Genomic DNA, 20,068 nt, shown 5'->3' on the forward strand with positions numbered 1-20,068 from the left:
ATTAAAATAAAACTACCTTTCCCCTCAAAACAAAAACAAAAACAAAACAAAACACCCTTACCCCTGGCAGCTAACCCTGACAGCTACCTTCATTCACAGTGCTTTATACTTAAGCCATGATGGGGGCTTTTATAAGCAGAGAGCCACTGCTCTTAAACATTTCGCAATAATCCAACTTCTAGCCATGGCTTATGTTTTTTTTTTAAACATTTTTTTTAGGTGTAGATGGACACCATATCTTTGTTTATGTATTTATTTTCTTATGTGGTGCTGAGGATTGAACCCAGTGCCTCACACATGTGAGGCAAGCGCTCAACCACTGAGCTACAACCCAGCCCTTGGCTCAAGCTTTACAACAGTAAATCAGGACAAAGCAAAGATTTGCTAATGTGCATTTAATCACCAAAGAACTGAAGATGTCTGAGCTTTGATTTTGTAATGTTTCTATTAAGACTGTGTCCGCTAAATGCAAACAAAAAAGGAAGACGTCTTGGTAGAACAGGAGAAGTGAAGCACACTTGATGATCAGATGGATTTGAATATTATTCATATCATATAGACTAGTCCATGCTCTAGCTGTTTCTGTGGCTTGGTCTTGGTTGGTCTTCCACTGCTCCGCTGCATCATTTGCTAACAGATCATCTGGATTAGGAGCACTTAACAAAGCCTGGATCCATAGCAGAACTGTGCGGATCTGCAGTGCTGGAGACCACTTATCTTTCAATATCAGACATATTCTTCCCAACTTGTCTACATTAGGATGATAAATTTTGGTCATGAAATGTACTTTAGGTGCTGCCATTGGGTATTGTTCTGGAAGGAATAGTTCAAGCTTAAAAGTCCCTCCCTCAAAGGGGGAAACCTGGGGTCAGCAATTTGAGTATAAGAAAATAACAGGCATTGCTCTCATATGGTTCTGCTTTCATGCCAGGATCTGGTTCTGCCAGAAAATGATGAGTTTCCTTGATGATCCTGCAGGGCAGCCTGGCCATCTTGTCAGATCCGGAGTTTGGCCTCTGGTTTCGTCTCCGGCTCTGCTTGCCTCATGCATGAGTGGAAGTCCTGCTTAACTCACTAAATTCTAACAATAACCTAACAATAATATAGAAAATAGTTTATATCTCTCTATTTAAAATTATTTATTTATTTATTTATTTATTTATTTATTTATTAGGTAGGAAATTGAGGGATAGAGAGGTTAAGCAGCTTGTTGAAGTTTACACAGCTGAATAGTGGCAGAGCTTGGATTTGAACCCACACAGGCAATTTTCAGGGCCTTTGATCTTAAACATTGGGCTGCTGGTTCTCCAACTTTAGTGAATATCAGAATCACCAGGATGGTTCATTAAAACCTGAGTTTCTGGGCTCATCCCAGGAATTTCTGACTCTGTGGAGCTAGAGTGGGTCTGAGAATTTGCCTTTCTAACAAATGCTCAGGTGATGCTCTTCCCAGGCCCACAATTTGAGGATACTTGCAGTGGACTACAGGTGTGAGAGCTTTATGTAATTAAGACACACATGGAAACAACTTGGCAGGCTTGGAGTTGTGGCATAACTATCCTTAATGGATTGTCCATTGGATTTTTATCTTCCAACTGTATATTATAAAGGAAAAGAACTAAAATAACATTTATTGGGAATATTTCATGAAAGATCTCGTCAACCCTATGAGATAGGTGCAATTACTATCAATCCTGTCAACAAATGAGAATTTATAAAAGATTCATAGAGTATTCAGAAGTGAGAAAGGAGTCTTTTCTTTCCTTTCTTTCCTCCTTCTCCTCCTCCTCCTCCTCCTTCTTTTTGGTACGAGGGATTGAACCCAGGGATATATTTAACCACTTAGCCACATGGAGCTTAACTAACTTGTCCAAGGTCACATGAAGTAAGTGATGAAGATGGGATTCAACTCAATTTATTAAATTCAATCCATCTGATGGTGTGTACTTCCCTGAACCATTATATTCTACAGCTTCTCTTAGAAGTCTACAATAAGAGTGGGTTTTTTTTTTCGGGCTGGGGATGTGGCTCAAGCGGTAGCGCGCTCGCCTCGCATGCGTGCGGCCCGGGTTCGATCCTCAGCACCACATACCAACAAAGATGTTGTGTCCGCCAAGAACTAAAAAATAAATATTAAAATTCTCTCTCTCTCACTCTCTCTTTAAAAAAAAAAAACTAGAAAAAAAAAAGAGTGGGTTTTTAGGGAAAGTAAAGCACAACTTCAAATACTAGGCTCATTGAGGGAACAGCTGCTGCTCCCCTGTGGACCACCTTCTCCAGCGGAGGGTCCATCAGTGTGTCCTCACTGGGAACTTCAAGGCAGCCCAGGCCAGCAGCACCCTGCAAAACACGTCTGCAGCTGTGAGCACCCACTTGCTGCGTGTTTATTCTTAAGGAAAAGAAGTAAATTGAAGACCAGTTTAAATGCTAGGAACATGATTATAGCTTGTGTCTCACAGACTCTATATAATTTAGGATTTTTTTTCCTCACAGTAAACTGCCCGTTCCACACTCAAAATTTTTCTGTTCACTTGTTAGTCCTACAAGGCTGGAAGCTCCTTGAGGGCAAGGCTGGTGGGCAGTATTTATTCACTTCTGTATCCCTTGGTGTCCAGCACTATGGCTGGAAAATCCTTGATATTTAATAAATATCAATTAAACTTATTTTTTGGAAAAAGACCTGCCTGAAAATCCTTTTCTTTGGTATTTTCTTGGATAGGTGATGACTCAGAACAGAGCCTACAGAGGAAGAGGAAGGGGCAGTCTGTGAAAGGGGTATACTTTGTTCAGTTTAGACACAGAGGTGACTTTCCGTTGAAGGGGGTTATTTTGAGAGAGTTAGAAATTATTTACATGTCGGTCAGTCTAGTAGCCAAAATGGTTCTCATTAAGTCTGGAGGAAATTCATGTCTCCGCTCTTCATTGTCTATTTGAAACTTTCCTTATTTAACTGTAGCTGCTCTTTACTTAGCATTCCTCTATGTCAGGTGCAGCACTAAGAACTTTCCATGACGATCTTTCATTTAATAGCCCCACAATGCTGTGAGTTGAGACCTTATAAGCCCCAACTTCAAGTCCATTTTATAAGCTGAGAAACTGAGGATCCAAAAACATTGAGCAAATTACCCAAGACCACACTCTGGTAAATGCAATAAGTAGAAATTAAATTCAGGTCTGTCTGACTGTAGAGTTTGTGCACTTTCCAAAGATCTTTTGTTTTCCTGCTTCCTCATACAGGGCCCTTAAACCCATAAAAATGGGGTGACAGATTTTCATATTAAAATTCTTTTTTCAGCTAGGAGTGCTTAAAATCCCAATCATCCTTCTGAGAGTGTGGTGTCCCGTACACCACCCAGAAGGAGGAATTTGTAAAAGGTCCATAGAGTATTCAGAAGGAGTCTCACTTTTCTTTCTTTCTTTCTTTCTTTCTTTCTTTCTTTTTTTTTTTGATTGCTTTTATAACTTTTTAAGAAGTGAGCATGAAAATAAATCTTTATTTTCAGTTATTACCCACGAATAAGAGAAAGTTAGGTTCACAGTTTTAGCTATTGACACAAAGTGAACTAGGAGGCAAATTCACATCCATCAGACACAACTAATGGATCAACTTTTTCAAGTTTAGGCTATCTTGAAAGCTTGCAACATACCAGATATTGCTGTGTGTTCTCTAGTGACAATGGCTGACAGCAAATGGAACTTGAAGTGTTTTTGAATAACAGATGTTTTCTATAATATGTTGCTGGAAATCAAGAGATTTATAAACATGTTCAGAAGAGTTGAATCCTTAAAGTCTAAACACACTAATTTAAGAGTGTGTATGTTGCAATTTCAAAAGGAGTCAATAATCCATATGGACTAAATTAATACTTGCCTCTGGGTAGCAGGTCTTTTTGTAAATATAAAATTATATTAGACATTAGCACCAGTGCAGAACATGCTCAGCATCATAAGATCCAAAACACCAGCACAAGTTTATCCATCACTAAAAACAATTACCTCTTACTAAGATGTCAGGACTAGTAGGTAGATTGATACATCCAATCCAAACGAATAACTTTTGTACTGTACAATCTTTTTTCCAGAAGTATAAATGAAAACCAATCAACTACATAGCAGACATGTTAAATTTAAAATCTCCAATATTTTAAAAACTGGACCTTACCAGAGGTAGAAAATAACTGACAAGTGACAGAAGTTAAAACTTTAAATAAAATTCCTTCCCTGTTTAATCAATAAATGTGGCAGAATAAAAAAAAATCCTACAAAACCTGTTTATTGATCATTCTATCCATGTGTTTAGTAAGTGGTGATGCTCCTGTTCAAGGAATCCATTAATTACCTAATTTTCTAATAAAGGAAGAGGGAAAAGATATTTATCACCTTCTCTGGAACAAATATTCATCTATCAATTTAAGACCAAATAGTAACAATATAGGAAATCATTAACAGTTAAAGATTTTTGGCTTATGTTTTATGGATGGTGCTGCTGTTCCAACCTTATAAAGTAAAGCTGTCTGCAATCCAAATTTCAAAAATTGAAGACTCTCCCCATCTCACCATACTAACCAGTGCCCTTTGGTTTCTTCAGAACAAGAAAGGTTAAAAGGGTTGTTGATTACAGATGTAACATTCTGATTTGGGGACCTATCAAACAAAAATCATAGCTAGTGCCAGACACTTATTTTACAGAAGTCTAAACATTACCCATTAGAGCAAATCAACTTATTCCACTCACCCTGTTGGAGGGGGTAGAAATCCTATATCCATAACACTTGACAGGATGTGTTTATCAACACTAAGTAGCTCAAACAACTTCCACAAATAGTGTCTAGCTTGGCTTTTAAAATGGGAAAGTCACATATTTCGAAAGTAAATATAGTTGAAATTGTGAATCGGGTATAATTTGAACCTAATGAACCATGCAGGAAGCGAGGGTTAATAAACCAATGTGCTTTGAATTTGTTCAAGTACTGATATTTCTGTATATAAAGATTTAGCATATATAACAGCTATTATGAGAAGTGAAAAAAGATTTTTCCCCAAAAATGAAAATATTAAAACTAAGTTAAAATACATAAAGTAGTTAGTATTCCACACAGCATAAAATTCGACAAATCAAAGTTTACATGTCCCAGCTGACCATGTGTGAAAATGCAAAGCAGGTATTAAAACTGATATTATGTCCAATATTTAAAACCAGTTTGTAATTGGGGGAACATCTAAATCCTTAATTAAAAAACACAAATGAAGTGAAAGCTTTAAACTGGTACACACTGTTCACACCTATATTTCAAGTTTGGAAATGCATATTTGCAAGCAGCAATACAAAAGTATTCATGAAGAATGCATAATCTCTGAAAATTATGAAAACATCCCTGCTACCAATACATTTCTAAATACAAAACTGACTACCATATTTGTTACTTCTGTGTAGCAAGAGAAGTTCATTTTCAAAACAGATAAAATTCAGTCTTTAGGTGTGAATGGTATGAATGACAGTCTTTTTTTTTTTTTTTTTAAATTTCTTAGTCGTTTGGGATCCTTAAGCATGCAAAAGCTTTGAACAGGAGGGTCCACAAAGGAACCAGGGTTGTCTTATGGCATCCAGTTAAGCCAGAGCTGGGAATGCCTCTGGGTCATCCACATCAGGGGCAGAAGCACTCGACTTGTCAGTCCTGCTGCCACGGTTTGGGCGTCCACCACGCCCACGCCCACCTCGTCCTCCCCTGCCACCACGTCCTGGGCGGCCTAGATCTCCAAAATTGATCTCCAGCTGAGATGTTATGTCATTTGCTGGCTTCCGGAAATGATGGTCCATAACCGAATCTTCAGCGTGAGCCTCTTCACTCTTTGATTTATGAAGAACAAATCCCTTCTTCCATTGCCCATCAGCACCTTCATTTGGTTTTCGGATATTAAATTCTACTTTTGCACGGTCTTTATTTTGAATAGCCTTCCATTCATCCAAAGTCATCTCTTTTGGACCCTCTTCCTTAACTTCTTCAACTTCGTTTTCCTTATTTTCAGTATCTGCCACTGGATGTTCTTCACCTTCAGGTGTTTCCTCAGTCGCATTTGATTGATCCAAGTCACTGCAATTATAAGATATTTGTTTCTGAATGTATTTGGGGGACTCTGTTAATTCATCTTTGACAGTTCCCCAGTTGTGAGATCCGCTACCTCCACGTTTATCCTCATGCTTCAGGCCAGATCTATCACTTCCACTATGCCTATCAAATTCACGTTTGCCACGAGAATCAAATCCATCTCCTCGACCCATTCCACGTCCGCGGCCTCCTCGACCCCTTCCAAGACCACCACGACCTCGGATGGGTCGGTCAATAATTGGTCTATCAACTGAAAATTCGCCTCCTTCACCCTTTTCTTCAAGTGGCTTATCAAATCTCCTTTCACGAGGCGGTCGCCTTTCTAGTCTTCTATCAATTATTTTCCCTTCACCCTGAAGTTGTTGATCAGGTCTTCTTCCAACACGTCTTATTCCTTCTTTCTTAAGAGCCACGGGCGGCTGCGTCTCCTCTTTCTTGTCAGCCACGCCAACGTTGGGGGGCAGTGGGTTCTTGCGGTCTTTCTGGGACTCTTTACGCAGCTGTTTGCCTGCCGCGTTGGAGTTGGTCTGGGCCGCGGCCTGAGCTGCGCTCTTGGCCCCAGGTCCCCCAACGCCGCCCCCGCCGGCTTCTTTTTTCTTGTTCTCTGCTGCTTTCAACACCTCGAAGGGGTCCGATTCATCATCAAATAACTGGTCGAATCGGTTGGTGACCACGCAGCCGAAGCCTTCCTGTAGGTGCCCAGGCATGATGGTGGCTCGGCGGCGCGTTCCTCCACGGATTGCAGCGGGCCGCGCCGAGCCAAGAGCGCCTGCTTCAGCTCTTCCCACAAGATGGCCGGGCCTTCTTTCTTTCTTTCTTTCTTTCTTTCTTTCTTTCTTTCTTTCTTTCTTTCTTTCTTTCTTTCTTTCTTTCTTTCTTTCTTTCTTTCTTTCTTTCTTTCTTTCTTTCTTTCTTTCTTTCTTTCTTTCTTTCTTTCTTTCTTTCTTTCTTTCTTTCTTTCTTTCTTTCTTTCTTTCTTTCTTTCTTTCTTTCTTTCTTTCTTCCTTCCTTCCTTCCTTCCTTCCTTTCTTTCTTTCTTTCTTTCTTTCTTTCTTTCTTTCTTCTTTCTTTCTTTTCTTCTTTCTTTCTTTTTCTTCTCTCCCTCTCCCTCCCCCTCCTCCTCCTCCTTTCTTTCTTTCTTTCTTTCTTTCTTTCTTTCTTTCTTTCTTTCTTTCTTTCTTTCTTTCTTTTCTTCTTTCTTTCTTTTTCTTCTCTCCCTCTCCCTCCCCCTCCTCCTCCTCCTTTGTTTCTTTCTTTGTTTCTTTGTTTCTTTCTTTGTTTCTTTGTTTCTTTCTTTCTTTCTTTCTTTCTTTCTTTCTTTCTTTCTTTCTTTCTTTCTTTCTTTCTTTCTTTCTTCTCTCCCTCTCCCTCTCCCTCTCCCTCCCCCTCCTCCTCCTCCTTTGTTTCTTTCTTTCTTTCTTTCTTTCTTTCTTTCTTTCTTTCTTTCTTTCTTTCTTTCTTTCTTTCTTTTCTTCCTTCTTTCTTTCTCTCTTTCTCTCCCTCTCCCTCTCCCTCTCCCTCCCCCTCCCCCTCCTCCTCCTCCTTTGTTTTTTGGTACCAGAAATTGAACCCAAGGGTATTTAACCACTTAGCCACATTCCCAGATCCCCCCCCACTTTTTTTTTAGTGTGTGTATGGAGGTACTAGGGATAGAACTCAGGGGCTCTCTGCCACTGAGCCATATCCCCAGACCTATTTTGTATTTTATTGAGAGATGGGGTCTCACTGAATTGCTCAGTGCCTCACTTTTGCTGAGGCTGGCTTTGAACTTGTGATCTCCCTGTCTCAGCATCCAGAGCTGCTGGGATTATAGGAGTGCACCCAGCCCCAGGGAGTCTCAATGTGAGTTTTTTTCGCCCTTAACTTCTCTTGCCACATTTGCACCAGGAAGGATTAATGTGATAATTAACACTATTATGGATATGCTACATTGGCTTTTTAGGACATCTTTTTAATATGTTCTCTTTTCATTGGTGTACATGCACAATGCTGACCAGCAATGCTGTTAATCCAAACTTGGGTTTCTCTGAAAGTTCTTCTTAAGTGTCTTTTGAACCTGTTAAAATGTTTCTATATGTTTTTAAGAATCACAAAAGATCAGAGCTACTGCATTATATTATTTGCATCAGATTTAAGATGTTAAGTCTAGAAAAACTTTAGTTAATTCAGAGATCTCTGGATAAAGGGGGTGATAGCTCTGTTGATACATATGAAAACGTCCCTTGAAATGGAGATGTTGAAAAAGCAGATTTTATTAACCTTTCATTTTCCTTGTTTTTCACCCCTCATCTAAAGATGTATTGAAATTCCATAGCTTGAGATTTCAAACAGTCTTGACCGCATTTCTTTACCCTGGATGAAGTATCTTAAGGGTGAAAAGGACATCTGGTTGTTTCAGAATGAGATTGATTGGAAGTCCCCATCCCCTAATTCCCTACCTGCTGCTATGCCTTGGTCTTATCCTTAGCTGAGCAGGTTCACAACATTAATTCTAGTACAACCAGAGTAAGACTGAGTTCGTGGGGAAGTGATGACAGTGGACGTAGGTGGCCGTGGCATTCAGTAACCTCCACCAGCAGTGTCAGAGGTGTAAACTGTAGAATCTAACACTTAGGGGTGATGAAAGTGGTTTCCTCATCAGGTCAATCCTTTGAGAGATATTGAGCCTTGTTGCCTTCATCTTTCAAGCCCAGTCACTCATCTCTTTTGGTCTGTTTTATGTTGCTATAATAAAATACCTGAGGCTTATGATTTGTAAAGAAAAGAGGTTTATTTAGCTCAAAGTTATAAATGTTTAAGAGTATGGTCTGTGTGTGGTGCCTATATCTGCTTGGCTCTGGTGAGGGCCTATGGCAGATGGCATCACAGTGGCAGTGCATGTGGAGGAGAGATTCAGAGGGAGGTTCCAGGCTTGCTTATAACAACCTGCTTTGTGGGAAATCCTGAAGAGGTAGGAATACATTCCTACAAAACAGAAGTTCCTTGTAAAGGTCTAATAACCTCCTACTAGGCTCTACCTCTTGAAGATACCACCACCTCTCAACACTGCCACACTGGGGACCAAGCTTCTGGCTCATGAACTTTTGGAAGACACACCATATCCAAACCATACATCACTTATTGTGATCTTCATGCAGCTCCTCAAAAATTTAAAATTTAAAATATTAAAGTATAACAAGTTCCCACGTGTCCTTTTACTTTATTTCACTCTTTATATAAAATACTTTATTTTGATGAGTAAATGGCAGATGTCATAGTATTTCACCTCTAAAACAGCATGAATCTCCTGCAAACAAGGACATTCTCCTACAAAGCCACAATGCCATTATCACAGGTAAGAAATGTAGCCTTGATATATCACCAAGTTTAGTTTATACTCAAGTCCATTCATATTCCTTACTTTCTGAAAGTGTCTTTATTGCTTGCTTTTTTGAGGAAGCAATATAATCAGACTTTAAATTTTTTTTTTAGTTGTTGATGGACACAATAACTTTATTTTATTTATTTATTTGTATGTGGTGTTGAGGATTGAACCCAGTGCCTCACATGTGCCAGGCAAGTGCTCTACTGCTGAGCCACAACCCCAGTCCATATCCAGACTTTCAATAACACTTTTGTGCTAGATCATTTCACAGATAAATTTGAAAATGCTCTAGATAGTTTTAAATATCCCAGGACTCAACTTTCATTAATTTTCTATTTCAAATCCAAATTTAAATTCAATATCATTTCATCTAGGAATATTTTAAAACACAAAATACTTGATGTAAATACTTTTAGAATGCTGGAATCTCCTGTGCCCAATATTCCTTACATGTTGAATTTAAAAAAAAAAAAAGACAAAACCCCCAAATGTCTTGCCTGTTTTATTTTGCTTTTTGAAAAAAATCTAAACATTTTTAAGTGTATAGTTCAATAGTGTTAAATATGTTCACACGGTCATGCAGCCAATCCCTCCAAAACTCTTTTTGTTTTGCAAAACTGAAACTCTGTACCCACTGCACACTAACTTCCATTTCTCCCTCTCCTCATCCCCTGGCAACTGCCATTCTACTTTTTTTTTTTAATTGTTGTTTTTAGATACACGTGACAGTAGAATGTATTTTGACATATTATACATACACGGAGTATCATTTATTCTAATTAGGATCCCATTCTTGTGGTTGTACATGATGTGGAGTTATACTGGTCGTGTATTCATATATGAAATTGGAAAGTTATGTCTGATTCATGCTACTGTCTTTCCTATTTTCCCTTCTCCTCTCCCTTCCCTTCATTCCCCTGTCTAATCCAATGAACTTCTGTTCTCCCCTGCCCTTAGTGTGTTTTAGCATCCACATATCAGAGAGAACATTTTGCCTTTGTTTTTTTGGGGATTGGCTTATTTCACTTAGCATGATAGTCTCCAGTTCCATCTATTTACAGGCAAATGACATAATTTCATTCTTCTCTATGGCTAAGTAATATTCCATTATGTATATATAGCAGATTTTCTTAATAGATTCATCTGTTGAAAGGCATCAAGGTTGGTTCCATAACTTAGCTATTGTGAATTGAGCTGCTATAAGCATTGATGTGGCCGCATCGCTACAACACGCTGATTTTAAGTCTTTTGAGTATATACTGAGGAATGGGGATATATGGGTCAAATGGAGGGTCCATTCCAAGTTCTCTGAGGAGTCTCCTTACTGCTTTCCTCAGTGGTTGCACCAATTTGCAGTCCCACTAGCAATGTGTGAGTGTACCTTTCTCCCCACATCCTCACCAACATTTATTGTTCCTTGTATTCTTGTTAATTGCCATTATGACTGGAGTGAGATGGAATCTCAGTGTAGTTTTAATGTGTGCCATTATACTTTCTATCTCTATGAATTGACCACTCTAGGTACCTTGTATTAATAGAATCACGCAGTGCCTTTTTTGTGATGACTTATTTCACTCAGCATTGTCTTCAGGGTTCTACCATGGTGTGGTGTGTGTCAAAATTTTCTCCCTTTTTTAAGGTGGAATAATATTCCATTCTATGTATTTTCCACACTTTGTTTATTCATTCATTTGTTGATGGACATTTGGATTGCTTTCACTTTTGGGTTATGGCAAATGATGGCGCTATGAATATGAGCATTGTTTTTCTTTTTAAAATCCAGAATCTGAACAAGAATTATACTCCTGATATTCTGTTTATACATTTAATTTCTGCTAAAAATCAATGAGTCTTGATCTGTTGCTAGACACAATAAACTTGGACCACACTCAAAGGTACACGGGACAGCATGGTACCTTGTATGGAGCTTGCTTAATCAACCGGATGCCAAATATGTGAAGTCATGGTAGGAGCTGGCTCCCACGTCTCATGTTTCTCTGCATTAGCCTTCTGCTTCTGCCTTTCTGTATCCTCATATGACTCCCTCACTCTGCCTTAGGAAAAAGGATGAGTTAGGAACTAGAAACTGTGAATATATGGCTTAGGCTCCTCTCCTCTTCTTTTGGGGACTGGCTGCTCTAACATGCCTTCTACCTTGCAATTCTGGGGATTAGGTGGGAGGCATGGACCAGACCCAGTCCACTGTTGCCATAACTGAGTGGATAATCTATTGATTATACAGTATGACATTCCAACTTAGCTGTTAATAAAGTGTTTGGCCTTTACCTCTTAACTATTTTTTTAAAATTTACATTTTTCAATTGGTGCATCTTCAAGATGAAAGGGAAAGGATTGCTGCTTATTGGGTTTCTTGAAGACCTCAATCATCAGGGAGACACTTGGATCTTGAACCTGACCATAGCTCACAGTGGCTCCCTCATGTTGCATAGATCTGCTCAGGACACCAAGTTCCAATTTGGAAGGTGGTATATCTGCATAGAAACACGGGGTTGCCTAAGCCACTTTAGCATCAAACTGATTTGGCTTTCTTCCCCTGGTAGGAACATTCCTGTTCTCATCCCCAATTCCAGTTCTGAGGAGTAGAGCTCTCCCTCTTACTACAGGCATAGGGACATTGTTAAAAAATTATTATTATTATTTTCTTTAGACTCTGTTAGGCTTTCAGAAAAGATAACCCAAAGATGGGCTTCTATGTGCTGAGAGTCCCTAGAACCTACGTCAGAATCTAAATGACAAACTCCTTCTGTACCTCTTCCTTCCTTCCTTCTTTTCTTCCTTTCTCTCTTTCTTTCTTTTTTCTTCCTTTAGTACTGGGGATTGAACCTAGGAGCACTTAACCACTGAGCCACATCTTAAGTCTTTTATTTTATTTTATTTTATTTTATTTTTTCAGGAGAAACCAGGAATTGAACTCAGGAGTGCTCAACCACTGAGCCCCACCCCCAACCCTGTTTTGTATTTTATTTAGAGACAGGGTCTCACTGAGTTGCTTAGTACCTCACTTTTGCTGAGGCTGGCTTTGAGTTTGTGACCCTCCTGCCTCAGCCTCCCCAGCTGCTGGGATTACAGGTGTGCACCACTGCGCCTCGCTCTAAGTCCTTTTTATTTTGAAATAATTTTCAATAAGTTTCTTAGGTCTTTGCTAAATTGACGAGGCTGGCTTTGAATTTGTGATCCTCCTGTTTCAGCCTCCCGAGCCCTTGGGATTAAAAACGTATGCCGCTGGGCATGGTTTCTGTGCTTATTTCAAATTATAGAAAAAGAGGGACTTCGATAGTCTCATATAATCTTTGTGCGCCAGGTGTGCTTCCTTGAACTAGTCTCTAGACTTGGCTGTCTTGGATGATAGCACCTTCTCTAGATCAAATAACAAGGAGAAATGACAAGAGTTGTGTGATATCAGAAATGACTTCCTTCACAACAGAGGATATGGACTGGCAACTTTCTATTAGAATAGAGCAAGGGAGGGGCTGGGATTGTGGCTCATGGGTAGAGTGCTCACCTAGCACATGCAAGGTCCTAGTTCTATCCTTTACAAAACAGTGTCGTGGATGGGGCTCTGTGGTTGAGTGCCCCTGAGTTTAATCTCTGGTATCTCCTGAAAAACCAAACCAAACCAAACCAAACCAAACCAAAACAAAACACAGAAAGGACTTGAGATGTGAATCAGTGGTTAAGTGCTCCTGGATTCAATCCCCAGCATCACATAAAAATAAATAAATAAAATAAAGGTATTGTGTCCAACTATAATTATTTTAAAAACAAAGGAGCTGGGCATAGTGGTGCACACTTGCAATCCCAGGAATTCAGGAGTCTGAAGCCAAAGACCTCGAGAGTTTCAGGTCAGTTTCAGCAACTTAGTGAGGCTCCAAGAAACTTAGTGAGACCCTGTGTCAAAATAAAAAAGATTAAAAAAAAAAAAAAAGGAGCTCGGGATGGAGCTCAATGGCAAAGCATCTCTGTTCAATCCCAGTACCAAATAAATAAATAAATAAATAAAATAAAAAAAATAAAGAAAAGAAGAAGGAGGAGGAGGAGGAGGAGGAGGAGGAGGAGGAGGAGGAGGAGGTCAAATACTATAACCAACTTTCCTAGTACAGCCTATGTGACTTGGGACAAAGCACCCAACTTCAATTTTGCATCTTGGTTTCCTTGGTTATATAACAGTGGTCTACTTTATGCTTTGAATATAGCCCTTGCTGCTTAGCCACTGTGACTTATTTTTAAAATGTCCATCTTTTCTTTTTTCTTCCTCTCTCCCTCCTCCTCCCTAATCTTTCCCTTTCTCTAATCTCAGGGGAAACAGGATTACCTTTTTTCCCCATCCTGGGCAAAAGTTATTTGTCCTTAAAGCACACACCCACCACATGAACAAAGTAATTCATACTTGGGGATGGCACCAGAAGATCTTGGAAATGACTGTCTCCCAGATTAACAAGTGAGTTATAACTCTGAACAGAGAACACATGGAATATAGCCTTTGAATCACCTCTTTAAAAGTCCCCTGTTCCCCTTGATGGGAAGAATCACAGCTTCTGGGACAGAAGTTCCCTGTGTTTCTCCTTTGCTAGCAAAGTAATAGAATTTCTTTTTTTCTTAAAATGGTGTCCTTGTTATTGGATTGGAAACTGGGACAAGGACCGAGATTTCAGTAACAGGTATAAAACAGCAAAGTAATCAATATTATCAAGTTATCAGGATAAAAGGAGATAGGACACATATAGAACACTTACCCCAGGAACATCTAAATAATTGATGCTCTTTATTATATCATCTGTAACATTTTTTTCAAGTTGCTTTGTGTGTGTGTGTGTGTGTGTGCGTGTGCGCGTATGTTTGGTATTAGGAATTAAACTCAAGATTTCATGCATGGTAGGCAAACACTCTACGTCTAAGCTATAGTCCCTAGCCCTTTAAATTACATTTTTAATCTGAGTTACTTTGGGGAAGATTTCCCTGGGGAAGGACAAATTCTTCTGTGAATTGTTATGACTCTGGTTAGAATAATATTTCTGATGCAAAGGGTGGGGTGAAGGAAATGTTTATTTCCCTGGGGAGATGGTCTATGGATGTGGCTCTCTTGACTACCTGGAACTAATCCAGGATAACATGTGGATGATAGATGGCCTATTGATACTAACAAAGACTATTGTACTGAAAGAATTTTTGGTCTGAGGCCAGCAGCCAGATTTAGAATGAAGTGCACATACTTTCTCTTCTTCAGAAAGGTTTGAATAATAATAACCAACTCTTGCAGAATCCTTAATATATGCCATTGTTCTAGAGGCTTTGCATATGGTAATTCATTTCTTCCTTTCTACAAGACGTTGGGGTGGATACTATTATTATCTTTAATTTACCTGAGTAGAAACTGAAACATTGACCTGTGCTAAAAAAAAAACCAAAAAACAAAAAAAAAAAACCATCAAAAAATCATCAATAACTGACCTTGCTTCGACCTTATACCTATCTCTATCCCTTGGTCCTCTGACTGTTCCTCCAGAACTGGAGTCTGACCTTGCTCTCCTTATTTCTTCCCAAGGTTAGCATTCTTTCACAAGACCCAAACCTAAAGGCCAGCTTCCTAAGGGCTGACACCTGAGTAAGTCTGGTCCAGAGGGGAGCCAGGATGTAATGCCAAAACAGGAAGAGTGTGAGGCTATGGGGTGAAATGTTTCAAAAAATTAGTATCTGTTGGAAAATTCCCTTCAAGGGAAAATTGGATATACCCTTAGGGCAGGCCTGGAAGCTGGAGGGAACCAATGTGGTGTCCATAGTGAGTACTAGATGGGGAGGACAGCACGAGCTCTGTGGAGGAGGGATGCTATGATGGTCAGCGTGCAGGGAGACAGAGGAGTGTCCAGTACTGCTCTGCTTCCATTCCAGTGAAGCTCGTTTGGACATAAGGGACGAGACTCCATACACATACCTTAAGATAGGGGGCTAGGCAGAATTTCTCTGAAATCCCAGAAGAGAGCCTTAACTGAACTGGAGGGTGCAAATTCAAGGAGGACCTCAGAAGGGTGAGGATGATGGCATGATGGTCAGTGTTTAATAGCCAGCTCTCAAGAAGACAGAAAGCACTTGCTTTCTGTCTATGTAAGTACTTCTGTCATGGCCAGTTTCAACCACAAAAAGTCACTGAACTTAAAGTTGGGAAGAAATAAACACCATAAACTCTTTCAAGTTGGTGTGAGTCTCCCCCAGTATACTACATGTTAATTTTGATTCTTTTTAAATTTTCCAAGTTTTTTTTTTTTTTTTTTTTTAATAATTGCTGTTGAATCCAGGGGCACTTAACCACTGAGCCACATTCCGAGTCCTTTTTATATTTCATTTTGAGACAAAGTCTCACCATGTTGCTTAGTGCCTTGCTAAGTTGCTGAGGCTGGCTTTGAATTCTCGATAGCCCTGCTTCAGCCTACCAAACTGCTGGGATTATAGGTGTGCGCCACCTTGGTGGGCGAATTTTCCAAGTTTTTAACAAGGTACTTTTATTATTGCTTTATAAGCAGAAAACCCATAGCAAAAGTTAATTTTAAAAAAAGAAATGTGGGATTTCTTTGGATGGGTGGGATGGGATGATATGTGGGATGTGGAATGGTGCATTAAGAACAAATTTCCCTGATTTCACCCTTTTCTGAGGGTCAGTCTAGGTCATCAGTTGCCTCTTTTCCTCTGGGATCATCTGCGGACTTGTGCCAGGTTTGGTTTGGTTCACAGCTACCCTTAAGTGGATTTATTAAGGAATAATCCACCTGGGCTTGGTGGTGCATGCCTGTAATCCCAGCATTTTGGGAGGCTGAGACAAGAGGATTGCCAGTTCAAAGCCAGCCTCAGCAATGGTGAGGTGCTAGGCAACTTAATGAAATCTTTTCTCAAAATACAAAAAATTAGGGCTGGGGACGTGGCTCAGTGGTTGAGTGCCCCTGAGTTCAATCTGCAGTACCACCCCCAAAAAGAAAACAAATAATCCCTTCCTATTTTGTGGGACATTGTTTCAGGGAGGGGTTGATCAGAACCACATGGTGGGGGTCTTGGGAGCATTTGGCTTTCCTAAATTCAGGTCCTGAAAGGACATTCCAGGGTGATGTTTAGGGACCAGGCTATGTGGCCCTGAATAGAAAGTTTTTTAAAAGCTGTAATTTATATAGAATAAGCCTTTTTTTCCTTTCTTTCATTTTTTTCTTTTTTACTTTTTAGTTTTTATTTATTTATATGCGGTGCTTAGGATGGAACCCAGGGCCTCACACATTCCAGGCAAGTGCTCTACCACTGAGCCACAACCCCAGACCACAGAATAAGCCTTTTATTCTGTTGACCAAAAGTGAAAAGTTATGCCATGGAAATTGTGTACTGTGTGTGAAATCTGTACATGAACATAAAGGCTTGACACAGATCTTAGAAAAACAATCTCCTCTGGGATGTGATTCAGTAGTAGAATACTTGCTAACATGTGCATGGTCCTGGGTTCAATCCCTAATAGAGAGAGAGAGAGAGAGAGAGAGAGAGAGAGAGAGAGAGAGAGAGAGAAATAAATAAATAAACAAATAAATAAATAGATAATCCCCTTGGGATTAAGTTATGGAATATCTGAATCCAGTTTTGCCCTTAGATTTTAGTTCTGGGCTTCAGCCTTCTGCTCTTCCTCAAGCAACTTCCCAACTTCCTGTTTCTGACTAAGGCAGTCCCTAAGGGTTCACTATTATTTTTGGAGCTATTTCTCTTTTGTTATTGTTATGATGGGATATGGTTGGCAGGAGGGGTTGGCCTAAGGGGCCAGGGCTGGGCATTGATAGACAGGAGTCTAGGAGCACTGGGCAGCCTTGAGTGAGGCAGGAAGGAGAGGCCAGGCCAGGATGCAGGATGGGAATGTGAGAAGCTGGGGTCCTTCCCCTGCCAGCTCAGGATGCACAGGGGAGCCCTAGCCCAAGGTAGAAGGGCAGCTTCTCTGTCCTCTGGGTCCTCAGGGAGTAATTGGAGCCAGAGTGAGGCCACAAACTGGGAGGTAACGCTGCTCTTGTTTGAGGCCTGGGTGGATATTCCAGTTATCTTACACTGAAAAGTAAATACACACAAGTCCCAACTATGGTGCTTCAGTAGAGGGTGGATAAGAAACCAATTTAGGAGCTGCAAGTCTTGAGCTATAGTCTCATTTCAGCTACTAATTAGCCATTGGGTAAATAATTGACTTTTTATTTTATTTTTTAAGTATTAGGAATTGAACCCAGGGTCTATCACATGCTAGGTAAGTGCTGTGGCCCTCTTTATTCTATTTTGAGATAGGGTCTCCCTAAGTTGCCCAGGCTGACTTCAAACTTGCAATCCTCCTGACTCAGCCTCCCAAGTAGCTGGGATTACAGATGTGCACCATCAGCTATTCTAGCATTGTTTTGTGATGCGTTGTTTGAGATAATTGTAGGCTAGCCCAGGAAAGCTCTAAGGATTTAAGAATCTTTCTTAAATGTGGTCTGCAGGTGACTTGCCTACAACTCCTTCCTATGGGCTCTTATTTTGTCCATTGGAGGCATCTTCTAGTTTCTTCCACTTGTTGGTCTTTCAAATTTCATACTGGAGTCCTCCTTTTCCCTTTTTTTAAGCATCTGTGGAACTTCTGACATATCTCCATGCTCTACTACGAAGCTACATCCCCAATGTTGACAGTTTTGATAAGTATGCATCTAGGACCAAGGTTCTCAACTGGAGGCGAGGGGGGGGGGATTTGTCACCTAAGGGACATTTGGCAATTACAGGAGACATTTTTGATTGTCACAACTGAGAGAGGACATATCCAGTGGGTAGTAGCAGCCAGGGTTGCTGATAAACATTCTATAATACACAGGATGGCTTCCCACAACACAGAATTATCCAGACCTGAGTGTTAGTGGTGCTATGGTTTGGCAGCCTTCATCTAGAACATACATGTTTTTTTTGTTTGAATTTTATAAGAATATTATTAAATCTATGCATTGTTTTGCAATCTGAATTCACAGTATTTCTTCAGGCAGTAAAGGAGACAGAGACTCTAAGCAAAAAGAATAAACATAGGTCTGAGGCAGAAAAATGGAGCAGATTTAGAGATAAACTATGTAGTTGCAAAATCATAGCAGAAGAATGCCCTGGTTTTGGAGTGAACAAATGAGGTTTGAATCTTCATTGATGTTAGATTGTGTCTTTTATGAACTCATATACAATCACTTGTCTTTGGTTTGTTGAAACAACACTTGCCATAAAAAGTCCGTTAAAGTGGCTGCCATGAGACTCCAGGGCACATTCTTCTGAAGCACAGCGAGCTCAGCCTTCCTTCTCTCATGCTTATTCTTAGGAGTGGTGTAAGCCTTCTTTCTTCTCTTAGCACTACCACAAAATCCCAATACTAGATGAACAGTGTATTCCTTTTGAAAATCGTCAAAGTGTGTCTGTTTTCTAGTTGCCTGCCAGTGAAGGCCAGTCTTTAGTGGTCAAGAGGACTTTTTTCCTTATTCTGGATCTTGGGCCTTTGCATTTTCTGTTGAATCTAAGGATTCAACCTTGGGGTGGTGGTGGTGGTGGTCTTCCCTATAAGAGTTCTTATGTATGTCTCTATTTTAATGGAATTTTAGTGGCAGTTCCACATCATCTGTTGGGTTGGAAAGTAGGATTAAATCTTAACTCTGTCTCCTAAGATCAAAGAACTGAGTGAGAGAAGAGATGCACTGGGATCTGGGTGACCTCACAGCCATTAGTCCTCTATAAGCTTCAGTTTCTATATGTTTAATTTGAGGAACCACAATACCTACTTTGAAGTATTATTGCAATCATTCATACAGGTAGTAGTTGGTAGGTGCCCTTCAACAGATGAATGGATAAAGAAAATGTGGTACACATATGCAATGGAATATTACTCATCCATAAAGAAGAATGAAATTATGGCATTTGATGGTAAATGGATAGAATTGGAGAATATTTGCTAAGTGAAATAAGCCAATTGCAAAAAACAAAGGCCAAATGTTCTCTCTGATATGTGGATGCTAACCTACAGCAAGGGAGAGTGGAGAATGAAAGAATAGAAGTTCATTGGATTAGACAAAGGGGAATGAAGGGAAGGGAGGTGGGATGAGAATAGGAAAGATAGACATAAATTCCCTATGTTCATATATGAACACATGACCAGTGAAATTCCACATCATGTACAATGACAAGAATGGGAAGTTATAATCCATGTAGGTATAATATGTCAAAATACACTTTACTGTCATGTATATAGAAAAAGAACAAATAAAAAAAATAAAAATAGGTAATGGTTGATTAAGCACTTTCATCTGGTAGGTTTTCAATAAATATTGACTATTATTATTATTGTTGTTATCCTTTTATTGTCAAATAAAATAGATGTAGAAAATGGCCCAAACAAATAAATAGCTTTGTGGATTATCATAAAACACATACATGCTTGTAACACCACTAAGGTCAAGAAATTGAGCTTTGTCAATCACTCCAATTTTCTTTTTCATGTGTTTCAGTCCAAAGTCAGCCTGGTAAAGTAATACATTTAGCGTATTCCTTTAAGATTTTAGCTTGGGATATATTTAGTTGG

At 39.7% G+C, this 20,068-nt stretch overlaps 2 pseudogenes; both read right to left on the reverse strand.

Annotated features, from left to right (window-relative positions):
• Nucleotides 1-343: 343 nt before the first annotated feature.
• LOC113183105 (ubiquitin-conjugating enzyme E2 N pseudogene) lies at nt 344-992 on the reverse strand (annotated as a pseudogene).
• Nucleotides 993-3,474: 2,482 nt separating this feature from the next.
• Nucleotides 3,475-6,903, reverse strand: LOC144253325 (SERPINE1 mRNA-binding protein 1 pseudogene; annotated as a pseudogene).
• Between the last annotated feature and the right edge of the window lie 13,165 nt (nt 6,904-20,068).

Source organism: Urocitellus parryii, chromosome 2 (assembly GCF_045843805.1).
Source record: "Urocitellus parryii isolate mUroPar1 chromosome 2, mUroPar1.hap1, whole genome shotgun sequence".
Classification (NCBI taxonomy): Eukaryota; Metazoa; Chordata; class Mammalia; order Rodentia; family Sciuridae; genus Urocitellus; species Urocitellus parryii.